This window comes from Mobula birostris, chromosome 4 (genome assembly GCF_030028105.1).
Source record: "Mobula birostris isolate sMobBir1 chromosome 4, sMobBir1.hap1, whole genome shotgun sequence".
Classification (NCBI taxonomy): domain Eukaryota; kingdom Metazoa; phylum Chordata; class Chondrichthyes; order Myliobatiformes; family Myliobatidae; genus Mobula; species Mobula birostris.
This window is the reverse complement of record NC_092373.1, coordinates 147,764,181-147,788,728: the sequence shown is the minus strand read 5'-3', so window position 1 is coordinate 147,788,728 and position 24,548 is coordinate 147,764,181. Positions and strand designations below refer to the sequence as shown.

Genomic DNA, 24,548 nt, shown 5'->3' with positions numbered 1-24,548 from the left:
TGTTGTTGAAATACTGTATCCAGTGCTGAGCATCTCATCTGAAGAAAGATGCAAAATTCTTTGAGAGGTTGCAGAAAAGATTTGCAGGAATGAAGGGGCTTCAATTGTTTTAGATATATTGGAGAGGTTAGTCTTGTTCTCTTCCAGTTTGTCAGGATACAGGTTAGAGCTGATTACATCATGCAAAGTCTGAACAGTGTGCATAGAAAGATATTATTCACATTGTCAACAGAGTCTAGGTGATCAGAAAAAGGAATCATCAATGATGTGTCATAAGGAGGGCGCTGGTAGCGGACCCAAATGCAAGACACAGACACTGAAGTACTAGGAACTGGACTGGACTAGAGACTAGAATTAGGGATGTGACTGGATGCAGACTAGGTGTTGGGACAAGAACACAGACTTGACTAGGTCGAGGGAGTCAGGAACGCAGAGCCTTGGTCTTGGGAGACAGGAATGTAGAACACAGAGCCTTCGTCTTGGGAGACAGGAATGCAGAACCTTGGTTGAGGGAGGACAGGAACGCAGGGACATGGAACACAGAGCTGGGACCCCTCCTTAGAACAGGACTTGGGGTCGTGGCTCTGCACAGAGTCAGGTCCCCTCCTAGGGAGCAGGACGTGGGCTGGGACTGATACACAGAACACAGAGAGACAGTTCGCAACACAAGGTAGCGGCAAACGGCCAGACCTACCTAGCGAAGACCTGGACATCGATACAGTTCCCACACAATGTAGCGGCAAATGGTCGGATCTATTTAGCGAAGGCATGGACACAGAGACAATTCCTAACACTAGGTAGCAGCAAATGGCCAGACCTACCTAGTGAAGGCATGGACACAGAGAGAAAGTTCCAAACAACGATAGACAGTTCCTTACCTTGCTCTGGCAGTTGCACTTGACAGCGGTGCAGGCAAAGGTTACAGGCGAGGCAAGGCTTCAGGCAAGGCAAGATGAGGCAAGGCGAGGCTTCTGACACTGGCTGCAGGCCAAGGCTTCAGGAGGAAGGTGCAGAGAAGGGATACAGACAGGGGGTTTGGACAGGAACAATCCAGCCACTGAACCTTCTTCTTCTATTTCAGCAGTTTAGACGCATCTACGCATATTACTGCCCTCCGCAGGATGTATAATTAATTATAATTTTGCTTGCAAATGCTGTATGTGCTCATTAAATAGCAATGCTGCAGATTGTTTTCCTTCTCAAATTTTGTCACGTGGTTTCCAAATAATTGCATTGCCTCAAATTACATTAATTTCATTTGAATCATTTGTAAAACTAAAAGCTTCTTGCTTGAGAATATTCATGATCACATGCTTAACATTTAAAATTGTTGTTTTCCAAGTCTATCTGCTATTTCCTAGTTTTTCTTTTCTTGAATCTAAGCCTGTAGTTGTTTATTGAGATCTTGAAATTCTTCCTCAGTTGTTTCCATGTTTTCATTTTATAATCTGAATTATAGATAATTCACTTTGCAACAAATTCCTTTTTCCTTCAGTAACTTTGGAATAAGTTCCTCCATTTTTAATCTGTTTTCCATGTCACTGAATTTTTGACAACAAGCATCTTTTTCAGAAACCGCTTCCTCTAAATGCAGTACTGTTTCATCCAATGTCTTTCCAACTCACAGTTGTTCTTAATTTGTTGATGGAATTCTGCACATTTACCCTGGGTTTCAACTATGTTTCTTGTAACATAAAATCTGAGGATTTTTCCTTAAATTCTGGTACATATGTCATAAATTCTTGATCATTTGTGATAAGACTCCTTGCATTCCCTTGTAATATATATATATATATATATATATATACAGCCATTAATTTCCCACCTCTCCTGCCTGTGAACTGTTTGATCCTTCATTCAGCGTATCTTTGACTGTTTCCCACCTAAGCCCTGTAATACCAAGATATTTTTCTGCAGACTTGACTACAATTTTCATTTTTTTGGATCTTTTGTCTGTTTGCGCTGAACAGTTAATTGCATCTACCATAAACAGTATGAAATCCTTCTTACTCATAATTAGTGTATCCTTATTTATCATATTACAGCCCTCACAATTCACTGGTTTATTATTCCCTGTATTTGTTTGCTTAATAGCCTTCTCCTTTCCAGCAAATGCTTTCACTGCCTCTATGTAACTGATCCCTTGCATTACAGGTGTCCCCCGCTTTTCGAACGTTTGCTTTACAAAACCTCACTGTTACGAAAGACCTACATTAGTTCCCTGTTTTCACTAACAGAAGGTGTTTTCAATGTTACGAAAAAAATCAGCGCGTGATAAAAGGCAGCGCGCGCCCCAAGCAGCCGCTTTCTCCCAGATTTGGAACGGCATTCTCGCCAGCATTGCTTAAACACATGCCTGTGAGCAGCCATTAGCAAGATGAGTTCTAAGGTGTCGGAAAAGCCTGAAAGAGCTCATAAGGGTGTTAAACTTAGCATAAAACTAGACATAATTAAGCGTTTTGATCGTGGCGAACGAAGTTAGGACAACGTGAGTTTGGCTTGTGGAAGCTGACGAACATGATGTTGAAGAGGTTTTGGCATCTCATGACCAAGAACTGATAGATAAAGAGCTGATGCAATTGGAAGAGGAAAGGATAGCAATCGAAACTGAATGCAGTAGCGAACTGAACATGAGGCAACTGCGTGAGATTTTCGCTGCAATGATAAAGTACGACTTTAATTTTGAAAGGGTACGTAGGTTTAGCGGATATTCGCAGGATGGTTTGCGAGCTTACAAAGAACTGTATGATAGAAAAATGTGCGAGGCTCAGCAGTCAAGCAAACCTTCCACATCAGCCACAGCAGACCACGAACCCCGATCTTCGACATCGAGGCAGGCAGAGATAGAAGAAGATGACCTGCCTGCCCTAATGGAAACAGATGACAACGAGATGACACCCCAGTGTCCCACCGCCCCAACCCCCAGGCCGCGGACAGATACCGATTCACGGAGAATGCAGCGGTAGCCGGGAGGCACCCAACACATCTTTATGAAAAAAGCCGAAATAAACATGCTAATTAATTAGGTGCCGCCCGGCATGTGATTGTCGGCCCAGATCAGAGGCGATGCAATCGGCAATCGCCTCTGATCTGGGCCGACGTTTACTTGCCGGGCAGCACCTAATTAATTAGCTTGTTTATTTCGACTTTTTTCTTAAAGATGTGCTGTGTGCCTCCCGGCTACTGCTGCATGCTTCGCGGGTCGCTGCCCGGAGGGTGGGGGCCACTGCACCACCCAAACTCCAACGACTCAGTCTAACACACCATCATCAGTGCGCTCGGCAAGCTGTCTTCCCAATTCCCGTAAGCGGTACTACGCTGTACATACAGTATTTCTACTTTATATAAGCTGTGTATTTTTACATGTTATTTGGTATGATTTGGCAGCTTCATAGCTTAAAGGTTACTGGAGAGCGCGTTTATGCCAACAGCGCTTGCGCCGTGTTTTTGCTGACGGCGCTTGTGTGAGATATTTGCTACGGACAACAGTGCAGCAATGATTGTGGAAAAGTATTTCTACTTTATATGAGCTGTGTATTTATCATATCATTCCTGCTTTTACTATATGTTACAGTTATTTTAGGTTTTATGTGTTATTTAGCATGATTTGGTAGGTTATTTTTGGGTCTGTGGACGCTCATAAAATTTTCCCATATAAATAAATGGTAGTAGCTTCGCTTTACGATATTCTAGCTTACGAACCGTTTCATAGGAACGCTCTACCTTCGGCTGGCGGGGGAAACCTGTACTTTTACATATTGTATCTCAGCTTCTTTCTTGCTAATAATGCACCCTTGATAAGCTGCACTGTGTTCCTTGCCACAATTGCAACATTTCAGCCTGGCTCCCGCCTCACATTTCCCATATTCATGTTCTCCAGAGCATCTTCTACATCTTTGTTTCCCTCTGCAGACCGCCGCAATATGCCTGAATTTCTGTCATTTAAAGCATCTTAAAGGCAGTGGTATATATATTCTGACCTCATAACACATATACCCTAAATAAACTTTAGTCGGCAATCTCTCTTCATCAAAGTTGATCATAACCGATAAACTAGCACACTTTTTCCCGTTTCTTGTAACTTTCAAATGTTTGGCCTCAATAATTTTTTCTCCTTTTATGTTCTGTCTAATCTCATCCATAGTAACTTCTGTTGGTATCCCCGAAATAACTCCTCTAGTCCACTTTCTATTGTTGGGTATTGAGCATTGTACTTTGATGTCATCTATTTAATCGTATCACTTTGCCTTGTTGAACACTATCCCGACAAATCACTAATAGCGATCTATTTCATAAAATCTTTGCTCTTTTGACTTCACCTCTAAGTTTGTTGATTATCTTCGTCAAATGAATTGGGTTCCATTCCCCAAAAGATGCTCCGTCTTCGCTCAGTGTTGTAATTGCTTTAATCTCATCTTCTTTCCGCTGTTTTGCTATCCTATTTTGTTGGTCCCCTGACTCCTTAGAGTTTGACATCTCATACCTCTGTTTCCTTTCCGCACTCTCTTCATTCCATTCCTCCATCTCAAACTCACTTTCACTATCCGTCGACCTGTTCATCCTGCAGGATATTTTCTTCATCAGCTCAGCAGTTGCAGCATCCATGCTCTTTTCCAACTCCACCAGCCAACTCAAATTTTCAACACATCACCAGCCATAGCAACTCAGCCCACCCACCAGCAACTGAAGCTTCTTTTTTGTTTTATGGCAGTTGGCAACCAGTTTTTCAGTGCATTACCACCACTTGCTAGACTTGTGGTGTTCCAGCCAAATATGTCCTGGAGTTCTGTACTTTAGACAATCTAGTTCAGCCTGCAGTTCTCTATTAGCATCACTCTGTAGTTGCATTTCCTTGTGAATGCTTAATGCGCTCATTAGGTAATGTCGCAAACTGCTATTCTTCCCTGATTTTGTCACGTTTTCATGTAGTTGCATTACCTCAATTACATTGATTTCCTCTACATCACTTGTAAGACTAAAATGGTCTTGTTAAAGAATAGTAATTATCGCACATTATACTTTTAAAATTGCTGTTTTTCCAAGTCTATCTGCTTTTTCAGGTTTTCCTTTTCTTGGATCGTAGCCTGCAGTTGTTTACTGAGACCTCGGAGTTCTTCTTCATTTGCTTCCATGTTTTCATTTTATAATCTGAATGTAGATAATTCACTTTGCAACAAATTCCTTTTCCTTTTGTATCCTTGTAATAATTTCCTCCATTTTCCAATCTCTTTCCAACTCACAGCTGTTCTTGTTGGATACTTCTATTTGTTGTTGGAGTGCTGCACATTTACCCTGGGCTTCAACCATAAAAATTTGAGGATTTTCCTTAAGTTCTGAAAAATATTTCTTAAATTCTTGACCATTTGCAATAAATGTATTGCCATTGAGATTCCATCTCTCCTGCCTGTGAACTGTTGGATCCTCCATTCAGCATTTCTTTGACTTCTTCCCACCTAATCCCTTTAATACCAAGATACTTTTCTGCAGACTTTTCTATAATTTTAATTTTCTCAGTTCTGTTGCTTGTTTGCATTGAACAATTAATTGCATCCACCATAAAAAGTATGAAATCCTTTCTCCTCATTAATAGTGTATCCTTATTTTTCATATTAAAACCCTCACAATTCACCAGTTTATTATTCCCTGTATTTGTTTGCTTGACAGCCTTTTTTTAAGCAAATTCTTTCACTGCCCCTGCATAACTGATTCCCTGAGTTACTTTTATATATTGTATCTCAGTCGCCTTGTTCAGCCTAGCTCCCGCTTCACATTTTCCATATTCATGTTCTCCAGCGCATCCACATCTTTGTTTCCCTCTGCAGACTGCCGCAATATGCCTGAATTTCTGACACTTAAAGCATCTTAAAGGTGGTGGTATACATATTCCAACCTCATAACACATATACCCTAAATAGTCGGCAATCTCTCTTCATCAAAGTTGATCATAACCGATAAACTAGCACACTTTTTCCCGTTTCTTGTAACTTTCAAATGTTTGGCCTCAATAATTTTTGCTCCTTTTATGTTCCGTCTAATCTCATCCATAGTAACTTCTGTTGGTATCCCCGAAATAACTCCTCTCATTCAATTTCTATTGTTGGATATTGAGCATTGTACTTCTTTGCCATCTATTTTACTTAATCTTACCACTTTGCCTTGCTGAGCACTATCCTGACAAATCACTAATAGCGATTCATTTCATAAAATTTTTGCTCGTTTAATCTCGCCTATAATTTTGTTGAGCATCTTCGTCAAACGAATCGGGTTCCAATCACCAAAAGACGCCCCGTCTTCGCTTAGCTTTATAATTGCTTTAATCTCATCTTCTTTCCATTGTTTTGCTATCCTGTTTTGATCATTGGCTGCCTCCTCAGATTTTGATATCCCGTACCTCTGCTTTCTTTTCTTCCTCTTTCCATTCCGTTACACTTTCCCACCAACCTCCATTTCTATTTACTTCCACTCTCACCAAAAACTTCTTTCAACAGCTTGGCTCTTTCCTTGCTTGTTGTCTCTCTCCATCATTTTCCAGTCAGCCATCTCAACCCACTGCTTCCAACACACACTCAGTCTCAACTCCTAACTCCTAACTCCTAACTCCTAACTCCTAACTAACTCCTAACTCCTAACTCCTAACTCCAATCAACCTCTCAACTATCACCAGTCACTGAAGCTGAACCAAGGAGCTATTTATATAGCCAGCCCAAAATGTGAATCAGCTGCCTTAATTAGAGCACCCAACAGAAAAAGGGAAAACCAGAAAACCTGGAATAAGGAACAATGGATCAGACCACGAACTGGAATCCGGACTTCACGGACCAGACCATGACATGATATGAAGAAAAACATATCATTCTGAGTGATTATATTCTGGCTGTAACTTCAGAGAGGACAATTGATGCAGATTAAAAGGGTAATTTGACCAGAAAAGGAAATGCTAGAGAAGGGGTAAATTTGTGTGGGTGAAACTAGCTATATTTGTCACTATGTTCGGATATGGCCCAGGTGCAGGGCGAGAGACACTGAAGCAGGTCAATAGTTCACAGACTTTATTGTGAACGGAGTTAGAAGGGAAATAAATCAATAAATGCTAGGCCAAACAGGGCCATTAACTAAAACTCTCAAATGGAAAACGGAGCCAACACTGTGGCTGAAAAGAATAACTAAATATAAAATGAATAACGCCAGTCTTCATTGACACAACAGTCCAATTTCTCAGGCAAGGCCGAATACAAGCCAGCAGCAAAACATTGTGCTGCTTTGCTCAAGTCTTGACAAGCACTATGATGAAAAGAATGGAGTTAGATACCATCACAGTGAAGTCATTAGCTGGCACGTGTATATTCACAAGTGTAATTGCCGTATCTGCTGCACTACTGAATCCATGGTTGTGACAAGATTACATTTCCATAGAGACACCTTGGACTCAATGGATGGAATTATTTCCTCCCCTGATTTATCCTTTCTGTAATTCTATGATTGAAGTGAAATACACAAACTTGTGGTTAATTCCAACCTATTTCACTCCTCTTTATAAGGGCTGTTTCATCTGGATGCATGGACCATCATAGTTTGTTCCTTCATCATTGTCAGTGAAAAATCTGGCAATCAAAAGGAAAGGTTAAGCCAAAAGAAAAACTTGTACTTATAAATTGTAGTATCTTCCATGAAACAAACACTCAATTGCAATTTATAGTAAACAAAGTACTTTTGACTTGTAATTATAGCTCTAATGAAGGAAAAGTAATTGTTCATTTGATGATAATTGATTAATAACAAAAAGATGAGGACCGAAGAGCACACTTATGCAATAGGTGGCAAATGAACTGAGTATAAATGGTGGATTTGAGTGGTCGTGGGGTGGACTGGTGATACAGAGAGACGAAGGAAATCCATAATACATTAAATTGCAATAAACTTGATCGCACTAAACTGTCCATTACTTTAAGGAACATCTAACAACACACATCAAAGTTGCTGGTGAACGCAGCAGGCCAAGCAGCATCTGTAGGAAGAGGTGCAGTCGACGTTTCAGGCCGAGACCCTTCGCCAGGACTAACTGAAGGAAGAGTGAGTAAGGGATTTTCTCACTCCTTTTCTCACTTCCCTTACTCACTCTTCCTTCAGTTAGTCCTGACGAAGGGTCTCGGCCTGAAACGTCGACTGCACCTCTTCCTACAGATGCTGCTTGGCCTGCTGCGTTCACCAGCAACTTTGATGTGTATAGCTTGAATTTCCAGCATCTGCAGAATTCCTGTTGTTTAAGGAACATCTAAGTCCATTAGTTCTGTGGTTACTTTATTTTAAGTTGAATCATATTTTTAACAGCTAAAAACTAAATGTTTTTATTTAAATGAAAAGAATACCTCCCCTATTAGGAGGAGAATGGAAAACATGTTTGGCTTTAAGTTGTAAGAGACTGGGATCACGCTGACACAACAATTACATAGAGATTAACTAGCAGGCCTCATGGTACAGTGTGAAACTATAGAAAGTACTTAATCCACACCTGACTTCTGGCTCTGCTGCTAGACTCACAGTGGTCAGAGAATGATAGATGCAACCAAGTCTTCTTTAATAAAAGTCATAACAATCTGAGGGGCATGCCTTTTTAATTTTCACCTCTTCTACTATGCTTTGCTCCTTTCAGGAAGGAATCTTCATGAAGATATTCCTTCCAAATGTCAAAAGTCCTGTGTGATCTCTCTAACAAATCTGATATAATTCAGCATAATATTTATAACTCTTCTAAGCTTTCCCATGTTGCTGCCATAATCTCTACCCGTTTCTGATTTTGTTCAATTTGACACTTAAATTCTTGATAAGCAATCCATTGGATACACTTCAAACTTCCAACTCTGAGACAAAAACTAATAAAGGAATTAATCAGTCATTATTTATTAAGTAATCAGCAAAGATCTGAGCAACAAGCCTTAAAAAAACATAAGCAAGGAATTATGGCTCAAAAATGCTCCATTGTTATTCTTCTATGTCACTTAATAAAGTCACTCCTGATACACTACTTCCATGAAACTCAACATTGAAAATGCTAGCAATGCATGGCATCTGGGACAAGGGAAAAAATAAATCAATGTTTTGGGTGTAAATGTTGTATAATTAGTTTATACACAAAATGATTTTGTGAAAGTAATCTTTTTAATTTCCAATTCTTTTAGCCTGCCATACTCATCATCAAAGAGACATGCTATCTACTGGGATTAGGGATAGGAACAGTGGGCAAAGTTGAAGCTCATTCCATTCACCATTTGTTGGGCAGACTTCATCAGTGTGTACACTTATTGTTTTGAGTTTTAAAATTGTGGCTTTAAGATCCAATCCAAACATTTAAGTACAAGAATTATTATCATTATCAAAAATATGATTTTTTTTTACCTGAAATGCTAACTGGAACATACTGATCTTATTGCACTGCTTTGAAGAACAGAACATTTCTCCAGATCCAGCCCAATATTTAACACACAATCAATAGAACTACCTCACTGATAAGCAATGTGGATATTGGAAATCTGAAATACTAACAAAAACCACTGGGGATGTTCTCTTGGTCTCCATAACATTTCAAAGGCATTCCTGTTGTTTTCTCCACTGGCAACTCACTCTTCCCTGCCCAACCTTTCTCAGTCATTTCAGGCATTTGATCATCTGATTTCGAAGTTTTCTCCGATTATGATGGAAGCTCTTTGCTTCTCTCTCCAAGATGACGCATGGCGTGATGCATATTATTTTCTGTTTTTATTTTACAACAAATAAATTTATTATCACATTTCTCCTTTGAGATCTTGCTCTGCATGAATTAGATGCTATGTTTCCTCTATTATAACTTAACTAAGATCCTTAGTACATTCAGAACTTTTTGAGCCTAAAGTCATATATATTTTATCTAGCTTTATAACAACTAAAATGTTGAACAGATATTGCTTCTGCACTTTCATTAGATCAATTCATTTTACATTATAATATTTTTTGTAAAGTGTTAAGTAACATACTTGTGAGTTCCCTAAACAGTGAACATCATCAATCTTCTGTTCTTGTAAGGCACTGTAATGTTCCAGCAGTTTGAATGATGAATGTGTCTGGGGAAGTATTTCCCATGTATGCCCTAGGCTAAGTAATTAACTAAAATAAAGAGATTTAAAGGTCCTGTTTTCGAGGCATGTCCTGTTCCAAACTACGGCCCACAAATTAGTTAACATTACTGCAATGTAGCCAAAGGTAGACTTAATGATGGAGAGTAGGTAAAGTACAGTAACAGTTCCATAACACCCAGCAATGGTGAGGGTTGTAATTCTAATGGCAGTGAACTCCTATCACATGTACTTACTCTGTTTTTGATGGTGTCATTTTGTCCTCTGACTACATGACTTATTTACATGGTGGAAGTACCAAAATTGCAGTTGTATTTCTGGTGAAAACAAGTGTCAAGCATATACTACCTGTGCTGAATTTCAGTGCTGCTTCTTGGTTGAAGGCAGAAGTGTCCAGGATATATGTCTGAAACTGCAGTCATCTTCATGAGGCCAGGCAGAATAAGTGGAGGAATAGTCTAAGCCAATATTTGAGACCCTTGGGCAGAACTGAGAAAGATAGATAATAAAGGTAATTTTAAGTTACAGAGAAGGTTGCGGGAGGAATAGACAGAATAAAGGGAATATCAGTGATAGGGTGAAACCAGTTAAAGGCCAAATAACTTTATGCCATACATCAGCAAGTGCATGATTTCTGCAATGATATTGACTTATTGTATTGCAGAGCTTTCACACCCTGCAGTCCTACATTATTCTCTGATTAATTCAGTCTTGCAACAGACAACTATTTTTTCCCATTCTTTTGCCTCTACCTGCCCTACCAACCTATTTGACCTGGTCTCATAATTTCACAGATATTCACTTTATGTTATCCATTCGCGCCACTCTACAACTTAAAATTCTTTTTTTCCCTCGTCTGGTAAAAGGTGTCCAACCTGAAACATCGACTCTTTCCACAGATGCTGCTCAACCTGCTGTGTGTTTATTACATTCACATGCCTCAGCACCTGTAACTATTTTGATTTTTGCCATTTCACCAGATGTCCCAGGTACCTAGAAAAGCTATTCACTATATATTTTTATTTCTGCCACAACATTACAAACCTAGAAATTTAGTTGTGTGTGGAAACATGCATTTGGATGGAGTTGTGTAGGAATTTTTTTTTGCCAATTTATCCTTGTGATGTTACATGATTTTAAAATGTTTATTAGGAGTTGCCAATAGCAAACCTTTTCTCATCAATATACATTAATTGCAAATAACTTTAAAAATAAATTTGCAAAATAAATTTATAGCCACACTGAAAGCAAGTTAATCACTGTGTGCACCCTTTAGTGTATATTATTGTGGAGCATGGATGAACAGTTGATGATCCAGGCACAGAAGCAGATATTTGCTTCACCAAAGAGTATCACAGAGATATTGGTGTAAGAGGTGAGTCAAACAAAAGATGCTGTGCATGTTTTGGGACCCAACAACCAAAGTTGGAGGTGGAGTATCAGTGGAGTGCTCTGTGCCTGGGTGCAGACCCATAGACCTGATTCCGATGCAAGGAAAATGTATTGCCTCAGATACAAGATCAAGGTCAGTATGAGCAATGAGCAAAGCTCACTGTCAGAAACCGCACAACTGACAGAACAATGATTGCAATAACTGCCATTCACATGCTTCAACATTCTCTCAGACTTACAGCCTCTATAAGTGTTACTTTGGTCTACAGCATTCACAAATAGAATGACAGGCTTATTAAAATTAATTACACTCCCTAACACTTTTAAACCCAAAGAGAATGGATAACTGCCACTTATAAAATAGACTAAATGTTTACCTTAATAACTGCCCATCGCTTAATCTTATTGGTGACTCAGAAGCATTTGTGATTGGCATGTACAGAGTGCTTGCCAAGTGGAACATCAGAGAAAGATAGCACCCTCAATTCTAAACCTTATTCATAGAGTCACAAAGCATGGAAGCAGGCACTTCATCCCATCACGTCCACACTGACAATTAAAAAACATTTTATTCAGCCCACATTCTCATCTACTCCCTCCAAATTCTACCACAACCACTGGACCAATTAATCTATTAGCTTGCACTTCTTTATGATGTGAGAGGAACCAGGAGCACTTAAAGGAAACTCAGATAGTTACAGGGAGAATGTGTGAACTTCATACACAGACAACCCCGGTCCTTCAAACGGCAAAATAGTGACTCTACTACTTTACTACAGTCCCTCTTGTTCTTTACTGGTAATCTCACCTCCCTTGTAAGTGAATACCAGTGAAATATGCCTCTTTTTCCATCCTCTACCATAACCATACAATAGTACTTTTCATGGTTCAGACAGCCAAAAAAAAATCACACTGAGAAGGCTATGTCATAAGTTCATACATAGTGATCAGGAAATAGATATCAAATCACTCCATTTGGTTCTTTTATCAACAAGCTCAGAATGTCAGTACACTAATGTGAGGATTATTTGTAGTTTCAAATTAGTGTGTAAAAGTCAAAGGATAAAGGTAAGTGCTGGCCCTCATAGTACAGGATCCATCCTAAGATAGTTCAGAGATCACAACTGATGTGTATGCTCATCGAGATGCTTGAGACATCATTACACCTGTTCGAAACTAACAGCTCCCTGGGAAAGCCTTTACCTGAAAGACTGCAGCAATCTAACAAGGCAACTCCCCATCACCTTTCCAAGGACAATTTGGACTGAGTAATGAATGCTACCCTCATTAACGATGCCCTAATCCCATAAGTAAATTTTAAAGATGTGCATGAAGAAGAAGTGTGAGGTGGTACACTTTGGAAGGACAAACTCCAAGGCAGAGTACAAAGTAAATGGCAGGATACTTGGCAGTGTGGAGGAGCAGACGGATCTGGGGGTACATGTCCACAGATCCCTGAAGGTTGCCTCACAGGTGGATAGGGTAGTTAAGAAAGCTTATGGGGTGTTAGCCTTCATAAGTCGAGGGATAGAGTTTAAGAGTCGTGAGGTAATGATGCAGCCCTATAAAACTCTGGTTAGGCCACACTTGGAGTACTGAGTCCAGTTCTGGTTGCCTCACTATAGGAAGGACGTGGAAGCATTGGAAAGGGTACAGAGGAGATTGACCAGGATACTGCCTGGTTTAGAGAGTATGTATTATGATCAGAGATTAAGGGAGCTAGGGGTTTACTCTTTGGGCGAGAAGGAGGATGAGAGGAGACATGATAGAGGTATACAAGATATTAAGAGGAATAGATGGAGTGGACAGCCAGTGCCTCTTCCCTAGGGCACCACTGCTCAGTACAAGAGGACGTGGCTTTAAGGTAAGGGGTGGAAAGTTCAAGGGGGATATTAGAGGAAGGTTTTTTACTCAGAGAGTGGTTGGTGCATGGAACACACTGCCTGAGTCAATGTTGGAGGCAGATACACTAGTGAAATTTAAGAGACTATTAGACAGGTATATGGAAGAACTTAAGGTGGGGGGTTATATGGGAGGCAGGGTTTAAGGGTCAGCACAATATTGTGGGCTGAAGGGCCTGTACTGTGCTGTACTAATCTATGTTCTGTGTTCTATGTATCTTAGCAACATTCAGTCACAGCTTGATGTCAAATATTTCCAGATCTTGCTGCTGCAGCTAGCCCACTGCATGGAATCGCGGCCCACCAAAACTGGTCCAGATGTAGAGATCTGTTCTTAAATTAGAGAAGTCCCCCCCTTTTACTGAATGGGTTAGAAAGCTAACTGCTAGGAAGAATTTTGAACCCTAATAGGTTGTAGGTGTGGAGGAGGTAACATCAGAAAAAAAGTATGGAAGTTTTAAATTCAAGCTATATCTTAATGGTGAAGCAAATCACAAATTTATCAACAGCTTTGCGTTTTACCCAGAGAGTAAATCAGGCCAATTTCTATCTGTCTAAATTTTCTGGATGGCATGGTGTTTCTTTCAATGAATCCTGATAACAGTGAAGATCAAACAAATTGAACTTCCAGGAGTTGAATCAGATTAAATTTAGCACCGCTGTTTATGCATAATAAACTCTATCTTGACTAATTCTAGTGCATATCTTTGCATTTAGTTTTACTTTGCTTAATGTTCAGAGGTTATTGATGAGTTTAAATATAAACATATTTACTTCATTTCTTATCAACATTTCATGAATCCAGAAAACAGCTTAATAGTTTTTGCTGTTCATTCACCCTCTTCCTTCCATTTGCACAGTAATTTGATACTGGCAGTTCTCAGGATATGAAATGATTCAGTTTCTGAGAACTGTCTGTAAGCTGATTTCACTGTAATTTCTGTTTTCTAAAGCACCTATACCCTTTGACTCTATATGTACTTGCTATAATTCTTTCATTTCAGTTAATATTCACCCTAACATTACCCATACTAAAACTCATGGACTTTTTATACTGTGTTCAAACATTAATGGGTAGCATTAAATGTTTTGTTATTAGGAGCTTAAAAATGTTTTTTAAAATCCACGGCAGAACTTGCATAAAGTCGAGTTCCCATAATTCAGGTCATCTGTAACCTGAGGAGTCCCTGTATAATTGTTCCACCTTACTTTCTGAACTTCAAAGTGATAATTCCTTTACCTTAACCTTATTTCTTTTTAATTAAGTTGTCATAGAAATTGCCTGAGGACAACCAAAAAATCTAATGGATCAAGATTAATAATAGAGCAATAGATTTAATCATAATTAAAAGGTTGATTCAACTTAGGCAAGAAGGTTTTTGTATTGTTGCACTCCTGGGTGGTTCCATACACATAGCCCCACTTCATTTGTCATCTAAATATTAGTGGAGAAATGAAGATGAATGTAAGAGAATATTTTATTATAACAAGTTATTATAATACACTGCAACAGTGGTGTAGAGACAGTTACATTTGGGGCATTTAAGAGATTCTTAGATACAGTACTGTGCACTCTAGGCACCCTAGTTTTTTCGTATACATTTTGTTTTAGATGTTTTTTTTAATTCTGCATTAGTCTGCCAGTAAATATGAGCAAATTTTAGATTTTCAGACATTAATTTTCCAAAAATTAAATGTAACAGGGAATTTATTTTGTAATTCATTAAAGAAAGGAATATATTAAGTAAAAACTTGATTTCTTTGTAGATATGTAAACCAGTGGGTGATTAAACAAAGATAACACAAATAGGTGCTAATGATCAATGACATAATGAATTGAATGAAATAAACTGATTAACGGAAACAGAAAGGGGAGTGGAAGGACAAACTGAACGAAGGACAACCAAACTGAAAGGAGAGGGTGTAGCAGATATAACAGTTTAACCTTCAACCATAGGAAGAGTGAGCATAGCAAAAAGACACAAGGTGGTCATCCTACAATAGCAAGGTTTCTCCCAAGCAGAAATTTCACGGCAAGCAGTAGTATTTTAGCGGTGTGCTACACACAGCGCTAGAATAACAACACGTACTCGGTGAGTTGGAGTTGCGATAAAAGAGATTTATTCAAACTTCGCGGCCTCCTTTAAAGCCTTCCCGTTCCCCTCCTCCCTGGGTGGGACTGCTGTGGGGAATGCATATTTGTAGACCCTTCCCGTGCGTGGAATTTTGCCCCTGCTGGTGAAGATAGCCTGGCGCCCTTTTTGGGGCCGGCCTCTCTGCCGGCGTGCGCCGGTTCGTGTGTGCTGGAAAATGGGTCGCCACATAACTGCCCCCCGCCCCCAGAACCGGCGATACCTCCCCCAATGTCCACAGTCTGGATCGGTCTCTGTTTGGGAGGTCTGCCCCTGCGCCGCAGTGCCTGAGCCCGGACCGGCTGCGCCAAGTCCACATCAGCCGGTTTGAGTCGGTCCACCGTGAAAACCTCCTCTCTCCCCCCAATGTCCAGCACAAACGTGGGCCCGTTGTTCCTGATCACCTTAAACGGCCCCGCATAGGGCCACTGTAGCGGTGCCCGGTGTCCGCTCCATCGTACAAAAAGAAACTTACAGTTCTGCAGGTCTTTGGGTACGCAGGTCAGGCTCTGTCCGTGCTGTGAAGTGGGTATGGGGACCAGGTTACCGAGCCTCTCCCGTAGTCTGTCCAGGACTACTGCGGGTTCTTCCTCTTGCTCCCTTGCAGCTGGTATGAACTCTCCTGGGACTACCAGGGGTGCGCCGTACACCAACTCGGCCGACGAGGTGTGCAGATCCTCCTTGGGTGCCGTGCGGATTCCGAGCAGGACCCAGGGAGGTTCGTCCACCCAGTTAGGCCCTTCCAGGCGGGCCATGAGAGCCGACTTCAGGTGACGGTGGAGACGCTCCACTAGTCCATTCAACTGTGGGTGGTAGGCAGTTGTGTGGTGTAGCTGTGATCCTAAAAGGCTGGCCACAGCCGAATACAGGCTGGAGGTGAACTATGCGCCCCTGTCGGAGGTAATGTGGGCTGGTACCCCGAATTGTACTACCCAGGTTGCAATCAGTGCTCAGGCGCAGGATTCAGAAGTGGTGTCGGTGAGTGGGACTGCCTCTGGCCATCTGGTGAACCGGTCTATCGTAGTTAGGAGGTCCCATGCTCCTTGTGACACTGGCAGTGGCCTGACAATATCCACATGAATGTAGTCGAACCTCTGGCGGGTGAGTTCGAACTGCTGTGGCAGAGCCTTGGTGTGCCGCTGCACCTTGGCCGTTTGGTACTGCATGCACATTTTGGCCCATTCACTGACCTGTTTACGAAGGCCATGCCACACGAACCTGTTGGAGACCAGCCGGACCGTCGTCCTGATGGAGGGGTGCACTAAGTTATGAATGGAATTGAAAACTCGCTGCCGCCAGGCTGCCGGGACGATGGGGCGGGGTTGGCCGGTAGCTACATCACACAGTAGGGTCCTCTCGCCTGGGCCTACGGGGAGTTCTTGGAGCTGCAAACCGGAGACCGCAGTTCTGTAACTAGGGATCTCATCGTCTGCCTGCTGTGCCTCTGCCAGCGCTGCATAGTCCACCCCCTGGGACAGGGACTGTATGGTTGGTCTGGATAGTGCGTCCGCCACGATGTTGTCCTTTCCCGAGACGTGCCGGATCGGACACCTTAGTGAACGCAAAGGTAAGTGGTTTGTGGCCCGTGAACGCGGTGAAGGGCCTACCTTCTAAGAAGTACCTGAAATGCCGGATTGCCAGGTATAGTGCCAATAACTCCCGGTCGAAAGCACTGTATTTGAGTTCAGGTGGTCGTAGGTGTTTGCTGAAGAACGCCAGGGGTTGCCAGCGACCCTGGATGAGTTGTTCCAGCACTCCACCGACTGCTGTGTTGGATGCGTCCACCGTGAGGACAGTAAGAACGTCCGTTCTGGGGTGCAGTAGCATCGCGGCGTTTGCCAAGGCCTCTTTGGTTTTAACGAAAGCAGCCACGGCCTCTTCTTCCCAGGTAATGTCCTTGCCCTTACCCGACATCAGGGTGAACGGGGGCACATGATTTGGGCTGCTGAGGGGAGGAAACAGTGGTAGAAATTCACCATACCCACGAATTCCTGCACGCCTTTGGTTGTGTTGGGTTGGGGGAGGTGGTGGACCGCGTCTACCTTGGTGAGCAGAGGGGTTGCCCCGTCTTTAGTAATCCTGAGGCCCTGGAAGTCGATGGTGTTGAGTCCAAGCTGGCATTTGGCCGGGTTGATTGTCAGGCCGAATTCGCTCAGCCGGGCGTAGAATTGATGGAGGTGGGACAGATGCTCCTGACGACAACTGCTGGCTATGAGGATGTCGTCCAAATAGATGAATGCAAAGTCCAGGTCGCGTCCCACCACGTCCATTAGCCGCTGGAACGTCTGTGCGGTATTCTTTAGGCCGAACGGCATTCGGAGGAATTCGAAAAGGCAGAACGGGGTGATGAGTGCTGTTTTGGGGATGTCGTCTGGGTGTACCGGAATTTGATAGTATCCCCGGATGAGGTCTACCTTGGAAAATATCCTTGCGCCGTGTAGGTTTGCTGCAAAGTCTTGAATGTGTGGCACAGGGTAGCGGTCTGGCATTGTAGCCTCGTTCAGCCTGCGGTAGTCACTGCATGGTCTCCAGCCCCCCATTGCCTTGGGCACCATGTGCAGCGGGGAGGCCCATGGGCTGTCAGACTATTGTATGATTCCCAATTCCTCCATCTTCTTGAACTCCTCCTTCGCCAGTCGGAGCTTGTCCAGGGGGATCCTTCGAGCACGGGTGTGGAGGGGTGGTCCCTGGGTCGGGATGTGGTGCTGTACTCCATGTCTGGGCATGGCTGCCGTGAACTGCGGTGTCAGAACCGATGGGAAATCCACTAGGACCCTGGTGAATTCGTCGTCAGACAGCGTGGTGGAGTCCAGGTGTGGGGCTGGCAACTTGGCTTCACTCAGGGAGAATGTTTGAAAAGTCTTGGCGCGGACTAGTCGCTTCCCTTGCAGGTCGACCAGCAGGCTGTGGGCTCACAGAAAATCCGCCCCCAGGAGTGGTTGGGCCATGGCGGCCAGTGTGAAGTCCCACGTGAACCGGCTGGAGCTGAACTGTAGCCGCACCGTGCGGGTGCCGTAGGTCCGTATTGTGCTGCCATTTGCAGCCCTCAGGGTGGGTCCCGGTTCTCTGTTGGGGTGTTGTAACTCATTGGAGGTAAGACGCTGATCTCCGCTCCAGTGTCGACCAAAAAGCGGCGTCCCGACTGCTTGTCCCAGACATACAGGAGGCTGTCCTGATGGCCAGCTGCCGTAGCCATCAGCGGTGGCTGGGCCTTGGCGTTTCCCGGGAATTTGCAGGGCGGTCTACAGCGGCGGGCCTCTGTGCCCCACCACTGGTGGTAGAAGCACCATTGTTTGTTGGGCTCCTCACTCCCGTCGCCGGGTTTTGTAGGCTTTGCTGCCGGGCCTGGTCTGGTCTGCCGTTGGGCACGCGACTTGGTGATCTGTGCGACGGATGCCCCTCTCTCCTTCCTGGCATTCCATAGCACATCTGCCTGGACCGCCACCTTCCGGGGGTCGCTGAAATCTGCGTCGGACAGCAGCAGACATATGTTCTCGGGCAGTTGCTCTAGGAACGCCTGCTCAAACATGAGGCAGGTTTTGTGTCCTTCAGCCAGGGCCAGCATTTCGTTCATCAATGCCGACAGCGGCCTGTCTCCCAGAGCATCCAGGTGCAGTAAGCGGGCAGCTTGTTCGCGCCGTGAGAGTCCGAAAGTCCTTATGAACAGGGCTTTGAATGCTGTGTATGGGCCGTCCTCCGGGGGCAACTGTATAAGCTCCTCAACTTGTGCAGCTGTCTCCTGGTCGAGGGAGCTCAGCGCGTAGTAGTCACTAGTGGACTCCGAGGTTATCTGCCGAATGTGGAATTGTGCTTCTGCTTGTTCCAACCACAAGCGGTGTCGCAGCGTCCAGAAGCTTGGCAATTTCAACGATACTGTGTGAACAGATGCGGCATCGGTCATCTCTGGTCCAAATATCGTTTGGGCCGTCGGGGTCACCAATTGTAGCGGTGTGCTACACACAGCGCTAGAATAACGACACGTAGTCGGCGAGTTGGAGTTGCGATAAAAGAGATTTATTCAAACTTTGCGGCCTCTTTTAAACCCTTCCCGTTCCCTTCCTCCCTGGGTGGGACTGCTGTGGGGAATGCATATTCGCAGACCCTACCCGCGCGCGGGATTTTCCCCCTGCTGGTGAAGATAGCCTGGCGCCCTTTTTGGGGCCGGCCTCTCTGCCGGCGCATGCCGGTTCATGTGTGCTAGAAAGTGGGTTGCCACAGTATCAAGATATTCTGTCCAAGCTCTTCGGAAGAAGCACAAAGAAATGAGCAAGGTTGAGGACCAGAAGCACAGTGGCCGGCCATGGAAACTGAGTGCAGCAGACAATAGTTACATCTAATGGATGTCCCTTCCAAATCGGAACAAGTCCAGTACTGCTATCAGCTTTGAACTCAGAGACCACTGGAACCCAAGTACACCCCTCTATACAACTTGGAGAATCCTTGTCAGAAGTGATTTTCATGGAAGAGTTGCTGCAAAAAAAGCATTCATTCAAAGTTGAAACAAAGACAAGAAACTCATTTACACACAAGAATACAAGGACTGGAGCGCTGAACAATGGCAGCAAGTGCTCTGAACTGATGAGACAAAATTTGAAAATTTTGGCTCAAACAGGAGGCAATTTGTCTGTAGAAGAGCTGGAGAGTGCAATGTGGATGAGTGTCTGCAGCTAATAGTGAAGCACAGGGGAGGTTCCCTTCAGGTTTGGGGCTACATTTCTGTGGAGTTGGTGATCTGATCAGAAATAATGGAATATTTTTTGCTGAGAAGTACAAGCAGGTTGTCATCCATCATGCAGTGCCATCAGGGAGGTGTCTAGTCAGTCCCAACTTCATTCTTCAGCAGGACAATGACCCATCTCACAAGGAACTATCTTCAGCAAAAAGAAGAGCAAGGAGTTCTGCAACAGATGGTATTGTCACCACAGAGCCCTAATCTCAACATCAAGTCTATCTCGGATTACCTGGAGAGACAGAAGATAATGAGACAATCAAAGTCTCCAGAAGAACTGTGGTTAAGTTTTCCAAGATGCTTGGAACAACTTACCAGTCAAATTGCTATAAAACTGTCCGACAGTGTACCTAAGAGAATAGATGAAGTTTTAATGGCAAGGGGTGGTTACACCAAATATTGATTTAATTTAGTTTTTTTTTACTGCTCTTTATAGTAATTTCTTTGATATTTAGAAACTTTTGATTTCAATATTTTTGAAAGAATCTTCACTTTACGGAATTGTTTTACATGTGCCTAAGACCTTTGTGCAGTACTGTAGATATAAAAGTGGATGAAAAAAAGCGCGTATCTGGGAGGGATGGTTAGATTGATCCTGGAGTAGGTTAAAGGATTGGTACAATATTATGGGCTGAAAGGCTTATACTGTGCTGTACTCTTCAATGTTCTATGTTTAAATGGCTTTGCATGTTCAATTTTAGAAAGATTGTAGGCTTTTGTTTCTTAAAAATAGTTCTAGAAAAAACAACTTCAAGGAGCTAAAAAAATATAACTGTAGGCTGTCCTGTGTAGTGAATGGGTTCTGTTTTTACAGACATCACTAAGTCAATTTTGTCCATAGTCATAGAGTTATACAGCACAGAAACAGGTCCGTTGGCCCAACAGGTTTATACTGGTGAAGATGACCTATCCCAGCTATTCCTATTTGCCAGTGCATGGCGGAGAACGTTCCAAACTTTTGCAGTTCATACATGTGTCCAAGTATCTTTTAAAAGGTGTTATTGTACCTCCCTCAACAACTCATTTCACATAGATACCACCCTTTGTCTAAAAATTTTGCCCCTCAATTTCATATTAAATCCTTCCCCTCTCATCTTAAACCTACACCTTCTTCTTAATTCTCTAACCTTGGGAAAAAGCCTAAGTGCATTCACCCTATCTATGCTCCTCATGATTTTATAGTCCTCTATAAGATCACTTGTCAGGCTCCTACTCTTGATGGAATGAAGTCCAGGCCTGTCCAACTTGTCCTTACAAATCAGTTCCGCAAGTTCTGGCAATGTTTTTGAAAATCTTTTCTGTACTCTTTACAGTTTAATAAGATCATTCCTAGAGCAGGGCAATTAAAACTGAACTCTATACAAGTGTGGCCTCACAAGTGTCCTGCACACCTGCACAATACCTCCCAACTTTTATTCTCAAGGCACTGGTAACCATACCAAAAACTTTTTTTCAACAATTTGTCTGTCTGCGATTCCACTTTTAGTCAGTGAACAATGTACTTGTAATGCAAGGTCTCTCTGTTCCCCAGGGCTCTGCAATTCATTATGAATGCTTTACCTGGATATGACTAAAATGCTGACACCTCACATTTATTAAACTCCTTTTTCCACTCCTCAGCCCAATTACTCACCTGATCAACCTTTGATGGTCTTCTTCATTATAGTCATAGTCATAGTCATACTTTATTGATCCCGAGGAAAATTGATTTTTGTTACAGTTGCCCCAACCAACCAACCAACTAGCTCCTATACCACCGATTTTAGTGTCATCTATAAACTTACTAAACATGACTCGTACATTTTTATCCAAAGGGAACAAACAACAGTGGTCTAGCACTTACCCCTGAGGCACACCACTAGTCACAGGCCTCCAGTCTGAGAAAAGGCTTTCCATCATCACCCTTTGCTTTCTATCACCAAGCTAATTATATATCCATTCAGCCAGATAGCTCTGGATTCCATGCAATCTAAACATTTAGAGCAGCCCATCATGTAGAAACTCCTAAAATACACATATAAACCAGGTCCATCTGCCCTCATCGATTTTCTTGGTCACATCATCAAAAAACCCAAATAGGTCAGAAAATACACAAAAATCACTCATTATGGTAGTCATGTTTCCACAGTACAGTAATGAATGGCATCGAAAGGACACATGACTGACCTGAAAGAATAGTTGTTAAATGTGGAAACCAGTTCTGCTATGATAGGAAGGAACATGCTGTACGGACATACGCTGGACTTTTGAATTTAATTATAGAATATTATGGGAGCTCACATGTATATACAGCTCTCCAATTTCTTCCAATTGCACCTGGCTGTAGATGTGCTTGATTTCATGCTCATTTCTGTAATTTTCCTTGAAGAGAATGTTAAACTAAGAGCAATTAGTAACCAATTCAAAGTCTTCAATTTCAAAATAAAAATAGCTTCCTTAATTTGGTGTGAAACTCTTAACTTTGCAACTTAAATGTTAGGCTACGTCCACACTGCGTCGGATAATTCTGAAAACGCCGGTTTCGAGTAAAAACGATAGGCGTCCACACTAAGTGTTTTTTAAAATATCTCTGTCCACATTAGACGGATATTTGGGTGAATCTCCTCCTACTGGGCATGCGCAGGACAGACAGAAAACAAGCAAAGAGGAAACGGTATACTTGGTGTGCGTTTGTCCAGTTACAGAGTAGAAAAACTTAAAAGGAATGCTCTTGGTTCTCGCGCAGGAGGACTTAAAACTAAAAATAAACAAATATTGGAGCGTATGGAGGCAACTGACTGGAAGTTCACGGACAGTATGATCCGGCTGACGACGAACATTGAAAAACTGACGAACTCTGTTACATTAATAAAGCACCTTGTTAAATGTAACAATACCTTATATTCCGTCTGGGTAGCCTCCAACTTGATGGCATGAACATTGACTTCTGTAACTTCCGCTAATGCCCCACCTCCCCCTCATACCCCATCCATTATTTATTTATATGCACACATTCTTTCTCTCTCTCTCCTTTTTCTCCCTCTGTCCCTCTGACTATACCCCTTGCCCATCCTCTGGGTTTTCCCCCCCTCCCCCTTTTCCTTCTCCCTGGGCCTCCTGTCCCATGATACTCTCCTATCCCTTTTGCCAGTCACCTGTCCAGCTCTTGGCTCCATCCCTCCCCCTCCTGTCTTCTCCTATCATTTTGGATGTCCCACTCCCCCTCCCACTTTCAAATCTCTTACTAACTCTTTCTTCAGTTAGTCCTGACGAAGGGTCTCGGCCCGAAACGTCGACTGTACCTCTTCCTAGAGATGCTGCCTGGCCTGCTGCGTTCACCAGCAACTTTGATGTTGTCTTGTATTTCCGTACAATGTTACATTAGGCTGTTACACATCTATTGTCAGAGAAGTATTTGCATAAATAGGTAAACCACCTTCATACAAGCAAGGACAGAAAACAGGGCAAAGTGAGTATACTTATTTATTCAGTAAGCTGTGGGTCAAAGTATTTGGTGAATACATTTCTAACTCTTCTGGCTTCAGTCTCATTACCGTCTGTTCTGAAATTGTTAAGTTCTGCGAAGCGCAGATTCAAGTATCACTGTGATGATTGTACACTCTAGTATCAATTGTTTGGTGACAATAAAGTAATAATAATAATAAGAAGAAGAAAACAATGAAATGCTGTGCTGCCGCCATCTGTTGCAGTACGTCATGACAGCGGTTTTAAAAAGCTCCGTTTACCATGTCCCCACGGCAACGGATATTAGGCGTTTTCAGATTTATTCACTCTGGAGACCGTTTCTGAAAATCTCCGTTTTCAGGGGATGAAAATGCTGTCTTAGTGTGGACAGAGGGTCAAAACGAAGAGAAAAAGCTTTGTTTTCAAAATTATCCGGCGTAGTGTAGACGTAGCCTAAAACTGTCTTCAGTGAAATGTAGCTATTGTGGTACATGAAAACTGTAAGGAGTTAAACAAAACAAATGAGCCTCAGTTCTCTTCAGCAGTAGAAAAAGAGGATGCATTTATTATATGGTGTCTATTCTAATTTACTTTTGATTTGTTACACTGAATGTGTTCAGGTAAGATTGAATCACTGTAATATACCCATCTGAATCCCCACACAGTACTGCATCAAAAGCAAGCAGCTTAGAATATTGAAGTACAATGAGATCTACAAATCAATTCAACAAGGGTTGTAGCCAATGCTTCAATTCCTGTTACATGTATGACACATAATGTTCATTACAGTTGAACAATTGACCCTCAGACTGTAATGATGACAGAAACTGCCTTCAAGATGAGG

At 42.6% G+C, this 24,548-nt stretch overlaps 1 protein-coding gene across 4 annotated transcripts in view; it reads left to right on the top strand.

Annotated features, from left to right (window-relative positions):
* Positions 1-24,548, top strand: part of slc7a11 (solute carrier family 7 member 11) — a 187,249-nt gene that overhangs the window by 47,956 nt on the left and 114,745 nt on the right. The gene's annotated exons all lie outside the window — the stretch shown is intronic.